The sequence below is a fragment of the Notothenia rossii genome, assembly GCF_949606895.1.
Source record: "Notothenia rossii genome assembly, chromosome: 4".
Classification (NCBI taxonomy): Eukaryota; Metazoa; Chordata; class Actinopteri; order Perciformes; family Nototheniidae; genus Notothenia; species Notothenia rossii.
Genome location: NC_136902.1, coordinates 35,729,454 through 35,750,149, shown reverse-complemented (window position 1 = coordinate 35,750,149; position 20,696 = coordinate 35,729,454). Strand labels below are relative to the sequence as shown.

Here is a 20,696-nt window from a genome sequence, read left to right as displayed (position 1 = left end):
CACTATTTCACTATTTCACTTTTTTAAAACTATTTTTCTTTTTGTATTACTATTTACTTGCACTATATGTTTTCTGTTTATCTGTGTTTTGTGTTGCGCTGTTGGAGAAGCCTGTGACACAAGATTTTCATCGGCATAACTACACTGTAGCTATATTCGTATGACTAAATAAAGAACCTTAAACCTTGAACCTGGAGGTGCATTCACACCGGACGCGATGCGATTATTTTAAGAGGCACGATTACATGTAAAGTTAATGCAAAGACGTGGAAAGACGGTTAATCGTTTCCGACGACGCGTGTTCAATCTTTTCAAGGTGAGCAATACATTTTTAACTTGTGACACTGTGTCTACATAGAGATAAGCCCTGCCTCCGCAAGTAAACACAACGGAATGCCGCAGTAAAACTTGCACGGAGAACGTGAAAGCACAGTCAGGGTTAGGTTAGGGTTAAAGCAGAATATAGGCTCCATTGGTCAGACATAGAGGTTCTGGCAGCTCCTGACTGATAGATGTTCTCTGACATGCACCCAGCCTGATGGTGTGTAATAAGCAGCTGGGTGGGCAGATGACCAGGCCAGGTGAGGTTAGTGTGTGCGACACACATGCTGTGTCTTAATTAAGGGGCATCTGTAGACCTGATGCATCATTCCAGGCTGCTCATAGTGTTGCATTGTTTGGCCCAAATTGTTACAGACCTAACTGCCAAACAATCCGCCATGCACTTCTGTCAATCCCTGAGAATTATGGGAAAGTGCAAGTTGTATATTTCAACATTTTGAAGACACTTTTTTAAATAAATGAGTACATACTAATCGTTGGAATATATATATATATATATATATATTTTGTTTTGTGCAAAAGCAACATTCATTTAAGGTTTTAAGTGGACGAAAACACATTTTTATATCAATACTTGATACCTATGCAGAGTCTGACGAGAGTCTTGAGAGTCTCTTATTTTGCAACAACACAGCACATAAAAGTATAACCTAAAAATGAGGAATTCACGTATGGGACAGTTTTAACTTCCCCTGTACACTAATATATGTAAGCCAAGGACCTTCTACGGTGGCCCTGAAGTGCAATTCAAAACAACATTTTACAAAACACGACAGTATTTCACAAAACACTTCAACATTTCATAAAACACAACATTTCAAAAAACACTAAAGCATTTCAGAAAACGCTACAGCATTTCAGAAAACACCACAGCATTTCAGAAAACGCCACAGCATTTCACATTTTACAGAAAGGAGAACACTTCTTGTTTGTGATTGGACAGAGCCAGCCAGAGAAGCACTGCTGTGATTGTTTGTTTTTGCTGCCAGTCAAGAAATTACGCTTCATGATTGGTCAGCACCCGGCCGACAGCACCACGTATTTCCTGTTTGGTACTGTTCAACTGTTTCTTCACAAATTTTAAACTGAGTTGGAAAGAAAGGAAGAAGAGATGGAAATCTTAAGGGAATATTTTAACGAAGGGTATACATATGATGTTATCCTCGACATGCTGTCAACCCATTACGACATCAACATGTCCCTTAGAACCAGGGGTGTAGTGCTGCCGGAGCACCGCTCCGGTTGTTAGCATCTGCTTAGCTAGAGGCACTACACCCCTGATTCTAAGGGACATGTTGATGTTGTAATGGGTTGACAGCATGTCGAGGATAACATCGTCTGTGTATATCCTTCGTTAAGATTTCCCCTTAAGATTTCCATCTCTTCTTCTAATGCTTCTCTGGCTGGCTCTTTCCAATCACAAACAAGAAGTATTCTCCCTAAAGGAATACCCTTTCCGTAAAAATGTGAAATATTGAAGTGTTTTGTAAAATGCTGTGGCGTTTTGTGAAAGGCTGTGACGTTTTGTGAAATGATGTAGCGTTTTGTGAAATGCTGTCGTGTTTTGTGAAATGTTGTTTTGACTTGCACTTCAGGGCCACCGTACCTTTCAATGTACAGCCTGATTTTACTGGCTTAGGTTTGCTCAGGTTCAGTGTATGACACTGGGTTAAGGGTTAGGTTTAGTCATTTCTAGTGTCATATCTTTCTATCAGTTGCTATTGGCTGGCCACACTGCACCAGGAATACTCTTACACAAAGTTAACCTGCAGATCTTTTGTTTGTATAGGTCTATATACAATATTACATCAGCCTCTGCCTGTCTTTAAGGAACCCTAGGGTGCTGTGATACTGTCTATCTGAAAGCACTGAATCAGAATTTCGGAGAGAGGAAGAGGGTTCCACAACAAATGAGTCTACCTGATGAAATCCCCAAAACTCACCTATCATCTCGTGCTTTCTGACAGATACTGTAGAAACAAGTCAGATTTATTTGCTGGATTTAGGAAACAACTACTGCAGCGATATTTTACAAAATCTAGCTTCTTACTTCGGTTTCTGTTGTTTCGATTGACGGTTGAGAACTTTTGACCGAGATATTTAGTATGCTGCGCTCGACCTACAGTCAGTGGGTGTTGAGCTGCTCTGATAGTGGGATCTGATCATATTCATATTTAGATCAGAGGCGCCGTCTCAGTTTTATTTGAAGTTATTCCCAAGATTGTATGTGTGACAGCTGCTCCACACATTGAGATAACAGAATGCCAGGGTTAAATGTTTGAAGACACATTCCAATCTTGTTCTCAGGGGGTCTTAATTTCCTTCTCAGTCTTATTTCATAGCAGTTAGATCATTATGGGTTGCATGTCACGTTGGAGAGCAAGTCATGGTGTGATTGATGTCAAAGTCGACAGGGTGATTATCTCTTCTGTCCATCTTCCTTCATAATGCTGCTTCCTCTAAAGATGTTGCTTTATTTGAAATCTATAACAAATGTATTATACAATGTTTTGAAAGTTTAACAAGATCTGTGTCTGACAAACACCAACAACGGTTTGAAACCTAGTGGGTATCCCAACCCAGTTTCACAAAAAAACGTGTAATCACAACTTGGGACGTAGCATTTCTACAAAAACACCTATTTTAAGGTTAGTTGGGCATTAAAATGCGTTTTGATGTCATTTGATGCGAGAAATATTGCCTTGTGTATAAAGGTGCTATATAAATAAACTTGCCTTGCCTTTTTTTGTTATTTCAGATTATGTGTGCAGCGGATGTACATGATCTTTAGTTTGCTAGTTATTACGAAGAGTACTTCAGGAAATTGTGTCCATTCAACGTTTTCATTGTTACCAAGGTGGTTGCTAGGGACGCTGCTATCAATATTATTTCTGTTATGTTGTGCAATTTTCACCCATTTATTAATTATATGTTTTAAATTTGAGTGTTTCCTATCCCCTAAACCTCCAGGGATGTACACAGTTTAATACTGGCAACTTCTTATTATGGGAAATACGAAAAAATCTTTTAAAACTACAATTCCCAGTGACGTGCCATAGAGAACATGTTCCAAAACACAATAGCCAGCACGTGTAGTTCTGGGGACAGGGTGGGGGAGGGGGGGACGGGGTGGACCCGTTCAAATCCAGTTTTGAACAGTCTGCCGTGGTTCCATCCCATTTCAAGTGCTATTCGACGCTCGGCGTAACCCTCGGAGCACACTCAAACATCAAATCACAGAGCTTGAGGACTATCACGTGGTTTGTCAAGCGAAGCGGAGAGGATACTTACTTCCGGGTGTAATATTCTCTAAAGCAAATTAGCTGCTCCGACCCTCGATCCTGACGTACTCCAACTTGTGTTTATTAATCAAACAAATAAATAAACACAAGGACAATTAGGCTATGTGTTATTGTTGAGTAAATGGAGAATTGCACAGGGGGAAAATAACGTATCTATGCCACAATTTTAGATGCAGATTTTGTTAAACTAATATGTTTGCGCTGTGGACCAACACTATAAATTGACAGGGAAGGGGGTAGCAATAAAGATAACACCATTAAATAGTTACACAACATAACAGAAATAATATCGATAGCAGCGTCCCTAGCAACCACCTTGGTAACAATGAAAACGTTGTATGGATACAATTTCCTGAACTAATCTTCGTAATAACTAGCAAACTAAAGATCATGTACATCCACTGCACACAATCTGAAATAACAACTCATATTTCTCGCATCAAATGACATCAAAACGCATTTTAATGGCTAAACTAACTTTAAAATAGGGATTTTCCACCGAGAATAAAACAAATGTTTTTTTTTCTGCAGGGAGAAATTTGAAGATCACGTGATAGACGCCAGCCATTTCAAATGAATGGTGAAAAAAACCGCAGGGATCTTACAATTTCAGAGGCGTTTTTGTAGAAATGCTACGTCCCAATTTGTGGACCAACGTTTTTTTGTGAGACTGGGTTGGGTATCCAGTGAACAAACTGCTGCATAGAGCTGCTGTGGTGTTGATTGTTTTTAGCATCTAGCTGCATTTAAAACTATAAATGCTAGAGACTTGAAAAACGCACTAGGTTCCTTTGATATGGGCTCAGATCAGTATCATAATACACACATGCACACAGAAGGATTCACACTTGTGTTTTTCAATGCACACACAAATGTGTTCCGTTTCACTAAAATCCAAATACAGAAAAAAGTTTTAAATGTGTATTTTTGATCCACACATATTTGTTTTCCGTTTAAAACCTCTGAACCTGCAATCACAACCCGCTTTCTGTGCATGGATCGCTGTGAATTTGTGTGTGGGATTTTTGAGACTGACGGTCAGCCGATTCGTACTTGTAATTTGTTCTATCTATAGCCAATCAGATGTCTCCTCAATTCTAAGCCAATCACATGAGCGCGCCCCCACGAAGGTAGATTTCTTGCGTTAATGACGTAGCGCTTCATGTACGCATTTTGCGCAGTCCGGAGCTGACAGGTCCATGGAGCCTAATCTCAGGACAACTCCACTCTCAGTACATTGCCACTTTCCGAACAGGAAATGCTCGCAAATACAAGCCTTTATATTATTAAGGTACAGCGCCACTTTCCGAACCATTGATGAATGCTTGTGTGTACACAAAGACGGCAGGCAAAACCGTTTTAAATGTGTGTTTCCTGTATGGCGAATACAGCTGCTTTATTTATTTCTGTATGAAGTTGTTGTGAGTGTGGAGGGAGCAGCTACAGGTTAGCTTAGCCTAATCGATCAGTGCACTACGAAGCCAGTGCTAGACAGTGAACTGTCAACGGGGGGGAGCCCCGCCGGTCATTATCTGCCGATATTCACTCTAAATAGTTTGATCGGTGCTCTCTATAAAGGCCGATCAGGAGAGCTGGATCTGATCGATATGGACATAAACAGGAGTGAAGTATAACCGGACGCGAGAGAGAGATCAGATCAGCTGCTGAGTCTGACGAAGACACGCAGCTCTGCATGATCACCTGAAGCTCCGCCCTCTGTTTAGCGAGCTGACCGGACAGCGCAAAATGCGTATATGAAGTGTCATGAACGCAAGAAATCATACCCTCGTGGGGGCGCGCTCATGTGATTGGCTTAGACTGGAGGAGACATCTGATTGGCTATAGATTTGTTGTCATCAATTTTTTTAAATTATTTATTAAACAAATGGTACAATCAATAACATAAAATGCAATACAGTACAAAAACAGAACAAAAACTAAAGAAAGAAACAAAACCCAGTGACGTCCCTAACCCACCCACCCACCCCCCACCCATCCAGATCACCATCCCCAAAGATGGTTATCCTAATATGCTCTTGAGGTTCACAATGAGCGAAGTCCACATCTCTATTGTTGACTCCTTTGCCCCATGTACCCGGGCTGTCGATACTTCTAGATACGATATGTCTAGATATGTTAGAACCCAGACCTTACGTGAGAGGGAATGGGGAGGCTTCCACCGAGTCGCAACCAATTTTTTTGCTGCTGTAAGCCCGGCTAATAGTGCTCGCCTTTTGGTCAGGGTTAAACCCAGGTTGGACAGGTCGTTTAGGATAAGTGTAACAGGTGAATGTGGCACGTTGGTCTCAAATATCGCCGAAAGGTTAGTAGCAACCATCTCCCAGAATCTGGCCACTGGCGGACATTCCCAGAACATATGTATATAAGTACCAATAGCCTCTACGTCACATAGAGTGCAATTTGGATCAGCAATTATGTTCATTAAACAAAGCTTCCAAGGCGTAAGGTAAACTCAATGAGTGAAATTATAATGTATGTGCTGGTGGTCAGGATTCCTAGAAGCTATTTGTATATTGGACCAGACTTCATCCCAATCAAACTCTGGATCCAGATCTGGGATATCGGCCCTCCATATCGCCTCTAACGCCAGGGGTCTATAAGTGTGGAAACAAGGCCACTTGTACCTCTAGTGGAGTGTAGAATGTTAGGTAGCGGGTGTGGTGATAGAGGACTTTGCAATGGAACACCGCTAGCCCTTAAAGCCGACCTCAACTGTAAATAAAAGAAAAAGGAGGAATGAGGTAAATCAAATTCTGTACACAGCTCCTGAAACGAACGCAGACCTTCATCTCCATAGACGTTCCCCAGTATATGAACCCCTCTCATTTTCCACTGAGGGAACTGAATGGGATGGCCACCAATCAACAATCTGGCATTGTTAAATAATGGGGAACATGGATTCCATGCATAGGGGCAGCCACATAGTTTCTCTACCGCCCTCCAGACAGACAGCAATTGTGATACAATGGGGCCGAACCTGCAACGACACTGCGCAATAGGAATGTTTGAATACAAGAGATCTTGAAAGGTGTAAGGATGCACTAGACTCTCTTCCAGGGCCTGCCATGACACTGATGTCTCAGACTGGAGCCAGATTAATAAGGGTCTAAGCGTGAAGGCCCAATAATAGTGTTTAAAATTTGGGAGAGAAAAACCCCCGGCCTGTCTTTCCCGCTGCATTGTAGAGAGCTTGATGCGTGGGTGTTTGCCTTGCCATACAAATTTCGTCACAGCTGTCTGCAGCTTGCTCCAGTACTGAGTTGGTGGAGGAAGAGGTAGCATTGAACTAAAAAAAATAACTCTGGGTAGAATGTTCATCTTGATAATTGATACACGGCTGCGAAGTGAATTAGGCAACGAAGACCATCTATCCAAATCAGAAATTATTTTATGAAGCGTGTTACCATAGTTATGTTTAACTATTGTCTGAATCGAAGGAAAAACGTCTATCCCCAGGTATGTAAAAGTGTTGACAACTTGGATAGATGGAGGGACAGGTGCATTGATCATTGCCTGGTTAAGTGGCATCAAAGCAGATTTCTGCCAATTTATCTTAAACCCAGAAAGCTGACCATATCGATCGACAATAGACAGTATTCTTGGGATACATTGTACAGCATTGCCCAAATACAATAGCACATCATCAGCATATAACGAAAGATGATGATGCGTACCATTAATAGAGATTGGGGATAACGTGGGTGACTGACGAATGGTGTGTGCCAGCGGCTGAAGTGACAGTGCAAATAGCAAGGGGCTTAGCGGACAACCTTGCCTTGATCCTCTCGAGATAGCAAAAGATGGGGAGCATACCTTGCCTGTAAGCACCATAGCTGTTGGGTTTTTATATAGCACCTTGACCATGTCAATAAAAGGGGCGCCAAAGCCCATTGCCCCGAGTACCGACCACAAAAAGGGCCATTCTAGGCGGTCGAAGGCCTTCATTGCATCAAGTGAGAGAACTGCAGCTGAGGAAGGTAGATGTTGGGCCCCATCTATGATGTGTAATAGCCTCCTTACATTGTCAGCGGCAAGCCTGGATTTGATCAAGCCTGTCTGATTGCTATGTACTAGATTCGTCATGTGAGACTGAAGGCGCCTAGCCAGCACTTTGGCATAGATCTTTACGTCAGTGTTTAAGAGTGAGAGGGGCCTGTAACTAGTACACTCTGTCGGATCCTTGCCTTTTTTAAGAAGCAAGGATTACAGGGCAGTGTTGACGTCTCTCAAAAATGAACCCTCCTTAATAGAAAATAATATCATCTCTACAAGCAAGGGGCCGAGCAAGGGCCAAAAGGTGAGATAGAATTCGGGTGGAATACCATCTGGGCCTGGCGACCTGCCCTTAGGCACATCCATTACTGCTTTCTCAATTTCGTGGTGTGTGATGGGGGCATTCAGATTTTCAGAGTCGCTGACAGAAAGAGACTCCATTTGAATATTATTTAAAAGATCATCGCATTCAGATTGGACAAAGCCACTCTCCGAACTGTACAGATCTTGTAGAAAGAAACAAAGGTGGTGTTCACGCTCTTGGGATCGGTTAGAAGAGTGCCATCTATAGATTTAACACTGAAAATATCAGCAAAATGTTCATTGGTCCGAAGCCTCAAGGCCAGCAGGTGGCTAGGTCTGGCGGAGTGGAAGTAGTAAGTCTGTCTGGTTCTGTGCATAAGAAATTCTGAACGGCGTCTGAGGAGAGAATTAATTTCTTTTTTGATCAGGTCTTTTTGGAGAGCAACATAATCTCTGTAATGGTGTTGTAAGTTAGCATCGAGAGCAGCATACTTTAGTTCTAATGCTTCCAATTTAGCTGCACGTTCCTTGTTTCGGGTGGATGCGTACAGAGTGGTGTTGCTTCTAATAAAGCCCTTTGTTGCCTCCCACAAAAATCTCGGGTCAGACACTGACCCCTTGTTGAACCCCAAAAACTCACGGAGGTTAGTCTCAAACTGAGACCTTTATGTTTCGTCACGCAGCAGTGAGGAGTTAAAACGCCATCTGGGAGCTCTAGTGGGGACAGCCCTAAGTGTGACAGAACAGTAGATGGATTTGTGATCAGTCCATGTAACTGGTATATAGAAAGCCTTCCGAACATTATGAAATAGATCTTTGGACGCAAAGAGAAAATCTATCCTAGAAAAGGATTTATGACTACCTGAGAAAAAAGAGTAATCTTTTATGGAGGGATTCATCACACGCCAGATGTCTATCATATTTGTTTGGGCCGCCCACCGGCGTAACGCATCAGAAGCGAGACGTTGGTCTCTACTCTCTGCCCCACCCGTTCTATCCATGTTGCTATCCCATACTGCATTGAAATCTGCGTCCATAACCAGACGAAAGCCTGTGAGATCCCGTAGAGTTTTGGTTAATTGGTCATAAAAGCCAGCCTCGAAAGTGTTGGGAGCATAGGCAGAAATCAATGCTATATTCTGCCCGTCCAGACGAATCTTGGCAATGGCCAGTCTCCCCTCTTTGTCTGTCCAAGAGCCGATCAGATCAAATTTCAGCTTGCGCCTACAAACTATCATCACACCCTTGGTCTTCGTAGGAGCAGACGAAAAGACAATAGGGTGATAGAGCCTATTTGCAAAGCGGGCCGCATCCTTGTGGAGTAAATGTGATTCTTGTATCATGGCAAAGTCAATATTTCTCTTATGCAAAAATCCTAAAATAGTGGTCCTTTTATGTGGGATATTCAGTCCCCTGGCATTAATGGAAATCAAATTGAGATTAGTCATAAGTAGAGTAGTGTAAGAATACAATATAAAGTATAGTCACCTCAACAAGCAGGATATGGTGATCTGGATCCCAAAAAAAAACTTCCCCAAAAAAGAAAAAAAAGAAAACCTAAACAAACTCAAAAACAACCCAAGAAAAGTGAGGAGATATGTCCCTCCTCGGTATTCCTGATAAGTCCCTAACTGGACACATAACTCAAATCTGGGAACTGTAACTGCCTAAGAAGGGCAGCACCATCACCAACCATTAGATCAGGTGATATCTGTTAATTCCTAGACAATAATCTAACGAACTGCTGAGCAACGCGTCAGCGTAGTGAGTCATCAGAACACATGCAAAAGATCCATCACAACATCAAATAATCAAGAGAAAAATGTAAATGTGGGCAAGTAACATAAGACCATGTGAAATAAACCAAAAAAGAGATACAACGAGATAATAGTTTGTACCACTTTGACATGGAATGTCGATATACGCCCAGCCATACAGCCAGCCGAACACCCACACGCATACACTCGCACCAGCACTCTCCCACCAAGCCTATACACATCAGCGTCCGTACACTCTTAACTCCATCCCGCGTATATAGGAACAAACACAGGCCGCGCGCGGCCACCACGCCAATCATACATCCACGAGCACGGATGCGCAATTATGGCACTTTGGGCTTTCCATACATAATAGACACCCACAAACACACCGCCAGCGCGACAACCACACACGCAGCCCACACATACAAACAGGAAATATTATGCTTGGCTTGGAATACAAGAAAAAGACTTACCGGTCTACATATGGTCAGTGCGTAATAAAAGAATGAAACAAATAAATGTAGAAAGAAGAAGGCAGTCCAAAAACGATGATCTACGTATACGCCCCGCGGGTCGGGGGTTCCATTCAGGCAGACAGCGTAACTGAAACTTCACGCTCGGGTAAGCACGTCAGCTAGCTTCTCCTCAACAGCAACAACGGCTCTCCGCGTTTCCGATAGTTCTTTCCGAAGGTCAGTAAAGTGTTTTGTTTGGTCCTCGGATAGCTTTTGAAGAAGCTCGAGAATCGCGGTGTTGGTAGGCTCAGTAGCAGCTGAGTTCAACATTGACATGTCCGGTGAGACATTCGTAGGCTTCGGGCTAGGATTAGCCTTGAGAACCAGGTGTTGTTGAGTTGTATTAACTACGGTTTTCTGAGGTTTTTTAGTATTCGGCATGTTTAAATGTTCCAGATGACTATTGGGACTTATAACTAGTGATTAAGATAAAAAGTATCACTGATAGTGGGATATTTAAGCAAAATAAATGGTGATGGCGCCGAGGCCACGAACTTAAGCAGCCATCTTCCTCGACGTCCACCGGAAGCCCCCGATTGGCTATAGATGAGAGAAATTACAGGTACGAATCGGGTGACCGTCAGGGGAGTCTCAAAAAACCCACACACGAATGCACAGCGATACATGCACAGAAAGCGGTTTGTGTTTGCAGGTTCAGGGGATTTAAACGGAAAGCAAATGTGTGGATCAAAAATACACTTGTAAAACTTTGTTCTGTGTTTGGATTTTATTTACATGTTTATGAAACGGAACACATTTGTGTGTGCATTGAAAAACACAAGTGTGGATCCGGAAATACAAGTGTGAATCCTTCTGTGTGCATGTGTGTATTATGAGACTGTTCTGAGCCCATACTTTGAAGAAGATACAGAGAAGCATAAAAACCATGTCCAACAACATGAGAGGAAAAACAATGGGTTTTTGGAGATGGTTTGCAAAGATAAGCATACTTAGCATGCATATGGTACAACATATGTTATCCCACTTAATCCTTTAGGTTAATATGAACTTTTCAGGAATATAATTACTTTTTTAAGCACATCGTTTATGTGGATTACATATTGAATACATGTTAAGGCTGTTTGATAAAAGGTTGAGATCTTAAATCTATACATTATAGGAACATGAGCACCATTGTCTACTTCACTTTTTTATGTTTCAATTGTATAAGGGCAGATGGTATAGTCCTATAGAAGTTAAGTGACTATTTGAGGAGCTAGTTGGTGGTCTATTGTAGCTGTAACCATCCCCTGACTTATCAGATTAGATGTTATGTTATATATTTTATTGATCCCAAATTAGGAAATTCACATCAGCAGACTGGGACATGCCAACGCTAGCATGTCATAATGTCTCCATAAGTTTATTATCTTTGGCAAAGGCATGCTAGTCTATTCCACAATGTGTAGCTTTGATGGTATCACTGTATCCACTGAAAGTCTTTGACATTGAACACAACATTACAGCAACCAGAGAAAACTATGGTCCCAGCAGACGTCCGCTAAAGCCAAGTACTGCACAGGACTGTTTTTCTTAATCTGTGTCTGCTTCATGCCACCCCCTCAAACATTTTGACATGGATACACACCCAGCATTCCACAACAGATTTCATCATAATGACATATTTTGTATTGATTTCCATAACCATTGGTTTCAGTGATGTTTGCTTTGGTAAAACAGTGCACCGTCGGTAGACCAGGTGGACAGTACATATCTACATAAGTCATGTGTGAATATTTCAATGTATTTTATTGTGTACTATGTAGTATTTATGTTTTTTTTTATCTTGTGTGGAACTGCAGGTCAGAGTCCAGAACACATTCTCTTATGGGGACAATAAAGTTATATTGTATCGTATTATCTCATAGTACATGGTGGGATGCATCCGAAAAAAGCCCCATAGCTAGATAAATTATTCAATTTATTGGCAAATGGCTACAATAAGAACAGTAGTTTTTCGGTTATCCTGCTACCCGATAAACAAACAGACATAAAAAACTAAGAGTAAAACATAACTTTCTTGCTGGAGGTAATAACAGTCTGATGATGAATGTCCTGCTATCTTCAACTGTTTGTAATGTGATCATTACTGGGACATTCATCAAGAATAAAGCCTCTGCGTATTTGAGGGATCACTCAGGTGGAACTCTTTAAACCATTAAGTCGTAAAGATGTACATGTGGTCACAAAGGCACGTTTCACTTTGTGTTCATCCTGAAACCACTCCTAAATAGTTTTCAGAAGTCTGTTTGAGGATGTCATCCATCATTCTCTCAACAGCCACATTTAGACACTACATGTTCACGAGATTGAACCAGTTGACCTCCTGAACCTGCTCTCTTTCATCATCAATCCATCAGTTACCTTCTGTTCTGGCACCAAAGGGTCTTATGTTTAATGCAATGCTGCAAGACCATTCATCAGCAGCTATGGAGGTATCAGGTGTTCTCCTCACCTCTCTTCTCCTCTCATCTGAATTGCAAATCTCTTGAAAGAAGGAAGGTAAAAAGCAGAGCTGCAGAGCGCCTTGCCAACTCTGACAGCAAGTAGGGAACAAGATGAGGGAGAACTATGACACACACGCACAACAACAAGAAAGACTTAGGAAACGGATAATCTAGAAGTCAAACCACCCACATATTTCACATAGAGAACAAAGAGGGTATGAAGGCTTGAAAACAGAACATGCCAGTCCATTAAAAAAACATATGGAAGGATGCGGAAACACAGGATAAACAAATAATAAGAGGTGGTATGTGGATGATTCCTCTTCCAAGTGACACTGGAAGATTCTTTCTTGGGGCCTTTTTAAAAAAAAAAAAAATGTAAAGGATAATGTGCAGCAAGGCGGTCATTAATGCAAAAAAGAACAGCGACAGGTTGATCAGGATCCAGATGCAAAGCTGCACATTATCCCGCTGAATATTCATAGCAGAAGATGGTCCAGTCTTCAATTTAAAAGTAATGGTCTGTAAATACAGTTTTTGTGTGTGTGCAATGTATGACTGCATTGCCAGTGTCCTTTGTGAGATGAGTTCAGGTACTCTGGTGTGAGTGAGGTAGTGAGGAGCAAGGCCCAGAGGGGAAAATCAAAGGAGACAGGAAGAGGAATAAAGGAGGGCAGTAAGGTGACCAGATGAGGATGGAAGCAGGCCGTGTGTGGAGGAGAGATATGAAGTTGATGGAAGAGAGAGTGAGGAGGAATAAAGCAGGAAGGAAGGGGTTTTACTGCATCACTAACTTGCTAAAACTGCTCATCTACACTTATTTTTACTGAATTCATTTTGAAATATCTAAGACTTGGTTAGTAGTCGGGTTGTTTTTTTGCACAAGTCAGCATGTCCAAATGTATGCTGGAATAAATATCTTGTTTTTATGACAGGAATAAAGTGGTCTCCTGTTTGTGCTAGCTATAAGATAATTCTTATTAGGAAATTGTTTAAATAGAACACTTCAAATTACATTTGCAAGCAACATTTTAAAAACGTTTAAAACTGAGGTGAAGGAAGAGTTTGAACGGCGGGAGAGATGGGAGGCAAGGATGCTACGAGTTAAAAGGGACAGGTGCATGCTGGTTTTCTAAGAAGTAGCACAACTCGCAGTGTACACGTAAAGATGTCAATAACGCTCAATAGCTGTAGAGTGATTACTACGAATTCAATCGTCTAACGTGTGTGAGTGTGTCTAGCATCTCTGGTGGAGCTTCCACAGCTAGGTCATTTATTTTTAAGGACAGCTCTGGTGGCCGCATTAAAGCCGGAGGGTTCTCTGCAATAAGATGTGTTTCCTCCCAATGCTGCCATCTGCATCAGACAGCCTTTACTGCCTCATTATACCTCAGAAATACAGGCATCCTTGCTTTTTGCCATCTTCCTATTGGTCCATTCTTCTTACTTTAGTCACTAATAATTGAAATCCAACACTTTTCGTCTGTCAATATTTTAATTTTTCTCAAGGCTGAAATTAACTGAATGTGAATCTTTGTCTCCATTGGGATGTTCTCACATATAAATGTTTATTATTCGAGGGAATAAGAGCTGAGTAATTCAGGCTATTATTTATTGATCTAACATTCTCTATTTCTAACATTTTCTCTAACCCGATTTACTCCATCATCATGCTCTGCGCAGAAAGATTAAGGTCATGTAAAAAGGAGAAAATTGTTATCCTTTCTAAGGATGAAAGCAAATCCACTTTTGATTTGATCATAGTTATTGTTCTGTGTTCTCTTTGTTGTTTTGGGTTTCTTTATCATCAGCGCTTTAAAGTAGTTTTGAGTCTCTGTAGTTCTTTCAAGTCTCTTTTTTCTCGTATTTGTTTTGGATTTCGTACTTTGAGTCTCTTTGTTGCTGTTTCAATTATCTGTGGTAAGTTTGCATCTCTTTGTAGTTGCTTTGGGTCTCTTTGTATTAATTTTGAGTCTCTTTATCTTCCACTTTTTGTAGTTTGGTTGTTTTGGGTATTTTTTGTAGTTGTTTTGAGTCCTATTGTGGTCGTTTTGTGTATCTAAAGCTTTTATTAAGAGTCTTTATGGTCACTTTGCATCTATATGTAATACATGTGTGTTAATCTGTAGTTGTATTAGGTGTTTTTCTTTTTTTGTGGTTGTTTTGAGACTCTTTGTCCCTTTTAGTCCCTTTATTGTCAGCTCTTTGTAGTTGCCTTTATGTCATTGTGGCCACTTTGAGTGTTTTTTGTCGTTTTGAATATCTTTGTAGTATTGAGTGTTTTTGTAGACATTTAATTAAAAGTCACTTAAAAAAAAGTATCTGGCTCGTTTGGCTTATTCAGTGATCCATACATGTTCACACATATTTACAGTATAGTATGGAAACCATGCATATATGGTCCATCAAGGGCTCATTATTACTGAGGACTATATTCAATAATCCCATCATCCCTGAGCAGCGGCGCCGGATTCATTTCAGAAGTGGGAGGGGGGGGGCAAAAAGTGCGTGTGTTTGTGACATACTTGCCAACCCTCCCGATTTTCGCCGGAGACTCCCGTTTTCCTCCCGGGGTCATATTTATCCCGCATTTATCCCGATTTCTAACTAAATCTGATTTGTTTCATTCTAACATAACGTACCAAATGTTACTGTTTCCACTCGGACTTCAATACAGCTACACTATTATTTGGTTTCCATGGTAACGTGTCTCTTTAGTAGCGCGAGCAAATGAAAGTCTGAGAGGGTGTTCTGGAGGAAGATAGTCAGAGAAAACAGAACAAGAATGGACAACTCGACCCTCTGCTCACTCCTTTCATGTAAATTAAACTGGTCCAGCCCACACATATGACAGCGCAGAACTCATTCCATCTCTTCTTTTTTCCTGCTACGCTCTTGTTTGACAAGCTGAATGATGACTGGTGTTTGACTGAAGTAATCTCTGTGAAAAGTTCCAGTTAATAACTCGGTATTTACAACGCTGTCATCTCCAGATTTGGAGAAAGTTACAAGTGGTTTGACAGCAGCAAATCTGCATATTTCACAGAAGGCTCAGTGGTTTTGCAAATAATTAACCACTCTGTTTTTTTACCATTCTGCATTGAAGTACCTTTCTCTTTGCCCAAATAAGCTTTTATTTGCCCGTCTCAATGTCCCGACAACAAACCTCCATGCAGTCGGAACCAGCCTGTTTCGGTTCAACGATGCCGGCGGCGGCGGTTTTGACAGCCTCTGCGGCTGCAGAGATGCTGCTTTGGGGTTCATCTGGCTGCGCTGGTTCTATGGTTGAAGGGCCAGGCTCCGGAGTTGCGGATGTCAGGGATGTGACATTCAAGTTGTTGAATTTCAGTTTAGTTTGACAGTATTTTGTTTTCTTATGCGCCGGTTCTTCTGACATGTTTGCAAGTTTATCTATAGGTTAACGGCTGACACACACAGAACAACGTAACAAATCACGTAAACAACGTAAATAAACACATCTAAGCTTTTTTATTGGTTGTAATGAATATACAAATATTACCATGAATGTGGATAAATACTGTATTTAACAATACGGCATTCTGTTTTTCACATTTGTTATTTTTTATTTTTTATTTTTTAATCTGTTCGAAATAAAGACTGAAAATGAAAAATAATGTACATGGATACATTTGAATGGTGTGACAATGTCCTATTTGATTGGATTACAATGTACATATTCTTCCTGTTATGTCTGCCTGCTTTATTTTACCTTATGCAAAGTGACCTGCTGCTCCATCGAAATCAGTCGCATTGACCCGAAGACACATTTTGAGTTGTATACACTGCTGGAAAGAGGCGATTCCTAGCTTTCTAATGATATCAGGATTGTTTTTGTACTCCAAATATTAAGCAAAATATGTCACATTATATAATGACTGTTACAGAGTCATCATTTTGGATCGATCTGATTGATTATTAGCGGAACAAATGATCAAAGTAGTAACGGAGGGAAGATATTTTCGTTTGGATTACTGGTCTGGGGGAAGCTCGCGAGTGTGTGTGTGTGTGTTGTGTGTACATGTATTTTTGCGTTTGTGTGTATTGTGTTTGTTTCCCGGGGAAAAAACTCACGAGAAACACCGGCTGTTATTACGCCTGCTGTGACGTCAAGTTATTCCAACCTGATCTCACCAGAATGCGTGACTCCACCACGACTCCTTAACACCACATTGCGTGGTGGAGTCACAAAATGTGTTACATTTACGTGTTGGCACCACGCAAACAACCCCAATGTAAAGTGAATGAGGCTCCTTTGTCGTGGTGCACACACGCATTTCTACAACGTCCAGTAGTGAGCTTTTATTCTATAAAACGTTTTTAAAATCTACTTTATAGCTTGTAGATCGGGGGGGTAGGACACGTTCGATTCCTGTTTTGAATAGTGTGCCGTCGATGGGTTTCATTCCATTTCAAAGTGCTTTTTGACGCTCCGTGTAAACTTTGTGCACTGTCACTCCAACATTCAATGACAAAGCTTGAGGACTGATCACGGGGTTTGTCAAGCTAAGCACATGGTGTAGTCCCAAACGATAGCTGAGGTAGTGTAGTGTCTTCTGCCATCCAAAAACTCAGAAAAAATATTTGTTGTATTTGCAATACTGCTCCCATAGACTGTATATATAAATGGACGTAGGGTCCTTGACGTCACCCATAGGATTCTGCAGAGTTGCCGAGAAGCCCTTAGTAGGCGGAGTCGGCCACTAACGGCTCGACAGTGACGTCAGAGTTCAACTCCCGCCTTCTCCAGCCTGCTCCAAATAGAGAGGCGAAGTCACGCCCATCTACTTCCGGTCCATGGGACCCCGGAAGCGAAAAATTATACATTGAATTCAATGGAGAGAGAAAACGTATCTTTTGATCCCGTTTGAATTGTGCCACGAACTACACATATGATGTTTGTCAATCTTAAACAATCATTTCCATGTAAAAAAAGTCACATTTTGTCGTAAAACTGTTGAAATATAAGACTATGAAAAATACGCGACTACAAAGACTACAAATCCCAAATCCCATTCTGGGTCGCGCATGTGATGTCACAGGCGATAATGCTCCAAGTGGTTGCGACTCGTAATTAAAGCGAAGAAGAAGATTTCATAACTGATTTATTCCCTCCAATAAATATAAGAGATTGCTCCAATAAATTCACTTTTACAAGATGCCTGTGTGCTTTGTACCATGTTGTAATCACAAAAGTGATCATACCACTTGCTCGTTCTATCGCTTCCCCTCTTATGAAAGGACCAGGAGTCGCTGGATCAGACATATCAGGTAATATCATAGGTAATATACATGTTGTGCATGGAACATAGTCAAGTTAGCTACCTAGCTAGTAGCGACGAGTAGCGAGCACGTTAGTTAGCATTACATTACTTAGCCTTGTCATTTTTAGTAGCCTTACCATTAAGTTATTATTTTATTACATGAAGTACACCAAAATTTTAAACAGTAAGAGTAGTCATCATGGTAAGTATTTCGTGAAACATTTGAAGAGTGGCCTACTGCGCCCTCCACCGGGTGCTAAGGAAGCAGTTCAGGGAGAGTCGAAGGAAGGCAGGCAGGCAGGGAGCTTTGCATGACATTCTTCTGGACATGTGTCATTGTGATGACAGTGAGGGTGAGTCAATCTGTTGGTTGGAAAGACAGTAGTTGAGTGATTACTGAGAGAAAATTATTAAAATAGATAATTATTCAGTGTTGTTACTTTAAAGTGTTGTTACTGACCTTTTTCTCTTTTATTTTCTTTACCTCACCTGTAACTGCTGAGACCCTGAGGAACATGCACACTGGACTGACCTGCTCTGGCAACCTGATTTCCACTGTACGTAATAGTATTTGGTTATGGTATATTATTTATATACATCAAAGGCACAATGCACCCCCCAGAGAGACACATGTATTGAGTGTGATATTTTGCATAGGTCATGTGAAATCATCTTTACATACTAGAAAACTGTAGGAGCGGCAACTTGTTTTGAAATTGAATTTTTAATATCCGATAATAAAGTTGATCTGTTTTCTTTATTCTTCTCTCTTCCCAGCTCCATCCATCACCGTTCTCTGTTCCTGCAGGTCCTGCTTGCTAATAAATGCTTTATTTTTTTACACAGTTACAAATAAAGTCAATGTATTGTATGACATGAAGTTGTGCTTCATTCTGAGTCAATAATAAATTCATTCTGCCTTCAACTGCAAAATGATTGTGGACTGCACCGACATCCATGTAGCTGCCCCCCAGTAAGATGAACCAAGCAAAGCTGACACTCAACATACAGCTGTGCTCTTAAGTTGACATGAAGAATTTGTGAAATATTGGTAATTATTTGGAAAAAATGACTGACGATGCAGAAAACTTTTTTTATTTAGGAACAGTGGTCAGGTGAAGCATTTATCACTACATATGTGTCACACTTAAAGGCCCAGTGAAGTGCATATTTTTGCACCAAAATGAAATGGCAGTTTCATTCCTTACATATCATTGTGCCTGTTCATGGCTAAAATAATTTTTAATAATTCATAATTAATGAATTAATGAATTATTAATTTTGCCGTCTGAGCCTAACGGAAGTTGCAGACGATAGTGGCTGTGACGTCACAAGATGTACCCAGTTGCGATTGTAAACATGGCGGAGACTCTGGAAAGTGATACTAGTGTGAGAGAAATGATTGATTAGGACAGCTTTTCGGACAGGATAGATGAGGAAAGTGATCAATCTGGTGCACTTTGAGGGCAACATTAAGAGATTTACGGATACAGCTCTCAACACTCATATGAAACATATATTTCAATAATCAAAAAACATTGGAATGATTTCTTAACCTATTTTATACAACTAATATTACATAGATGGAAATATTTGTTTACATAGATGACCAAACCCACTGAGATAACTTAGGCTACAGTTTACCTCCCTGAGCTGACGTTATCTCTCTCAGTCCCACAGGAGAGCACTCTCCCTCTCCTTATTGTTGAAACAGCTAATCTCCGTTAGCTCCGAGCTAGCACCAGATGCTAACAACAACCCTGTAACTCTCTCAGTCTCTCTTTCTCTCTCTCTCGAATCGACCAGTGGCCTTTATTTATCATGATCAATCAAAGAATCTCCGAAACAATGACACCAGCCAGGCTCACCTTCATCTTTTGGGAACAGAAACATCGCCACTTCGGCAGACTTGACATTACTACAGCCAGCGGCAATGCATCGTTTCCCCTGTGTTTTTCATCCCTCTTTCTTCACTGTCGCCTCCATTGTCAGGTTTTCTCGATTGGCAATCACTTCCAGTCGACTCCGACACACTTTCCAGGAAAATACTAGCTCAAAAACGTTGAGAAATTCGACTTTGAAAAAGAGAAAAAACGAACGGTGGTGAATGTAAACAGTGCAGCGGCGTCCATCTCGTGACGTCACGCAGTAGATCGCAAGCCACGCCCACGAAGGCAAAGGTCGACTGCAGATTTCCCCGGAAAATTCAAAACTCGTCAAATTTGTTGCTATTCCAACATTTTTTGATATGGGTTCCAATGGACAATTTTGGTCATTACTATACGTATTAGCATAACAGATCATGCACAGGTGCACACTTCACTGGGCCTTTAAAAGGCCAAAAACACTGGCCAAACACACCTCGTTTACAACTCCCCAGTTGACAGCCATGACTCCGTCTAAATTGTACCCCCCAAGCACCCTCTTCATGAGGGACGCGCATGGAGTGGATGAAAGTCCTGACCTCAGCACAGCACCAAAATTGCTGGCTGTCAACCTGCCCTGCCTGTGTAACTGCCACTGAGGATTTGTCCGCTGTCCTACGGTGGCTGTCTGGATAGCAGCTTGCTGGTCTCTGCTCAGTCGCATTGAGGCAAGAATTGCCTCAAGCCCCCGACCCCCACGCTCCTTCACCAGCTCCGGCACGTTGAAAATGGCCTGATGTTGAGGCTGCAGCTCTGGCTCAGGTGACAAAAGCCATGCCATGCCATGCTGCGCCCCTCAGTGCAGA

The 20,696-nt window shown here is 41.4% G+C and overlaps 1 protein-coding gene and 1 long non-coding RNA gene across 2 annotated transcripts in view; both read left to right on the top strand.

Moving 5' to 3' along the window:
- Positions 1-20,696, top strand: part of klhdc8b (kelch domain containing 8B) — a gene marked incomplete at its 3' end in the record, with an annotated part of 357,262 nt that overhangs the window by 90,613 nt on the left and 245,953 nt on the right. The gene's annotated exons all lie outside the window — the stretch shown is intronic.
- LOC307037263 lies at positions 17,369-18,890 on the top strand. The gene is made up of 2 exons (XR_013807643.1): positions 17,369-18,522; positions 18,743-18,890. It is a non-coding gene; the product is annotated as an uncharacterized lncRNA (long non-coding RNA).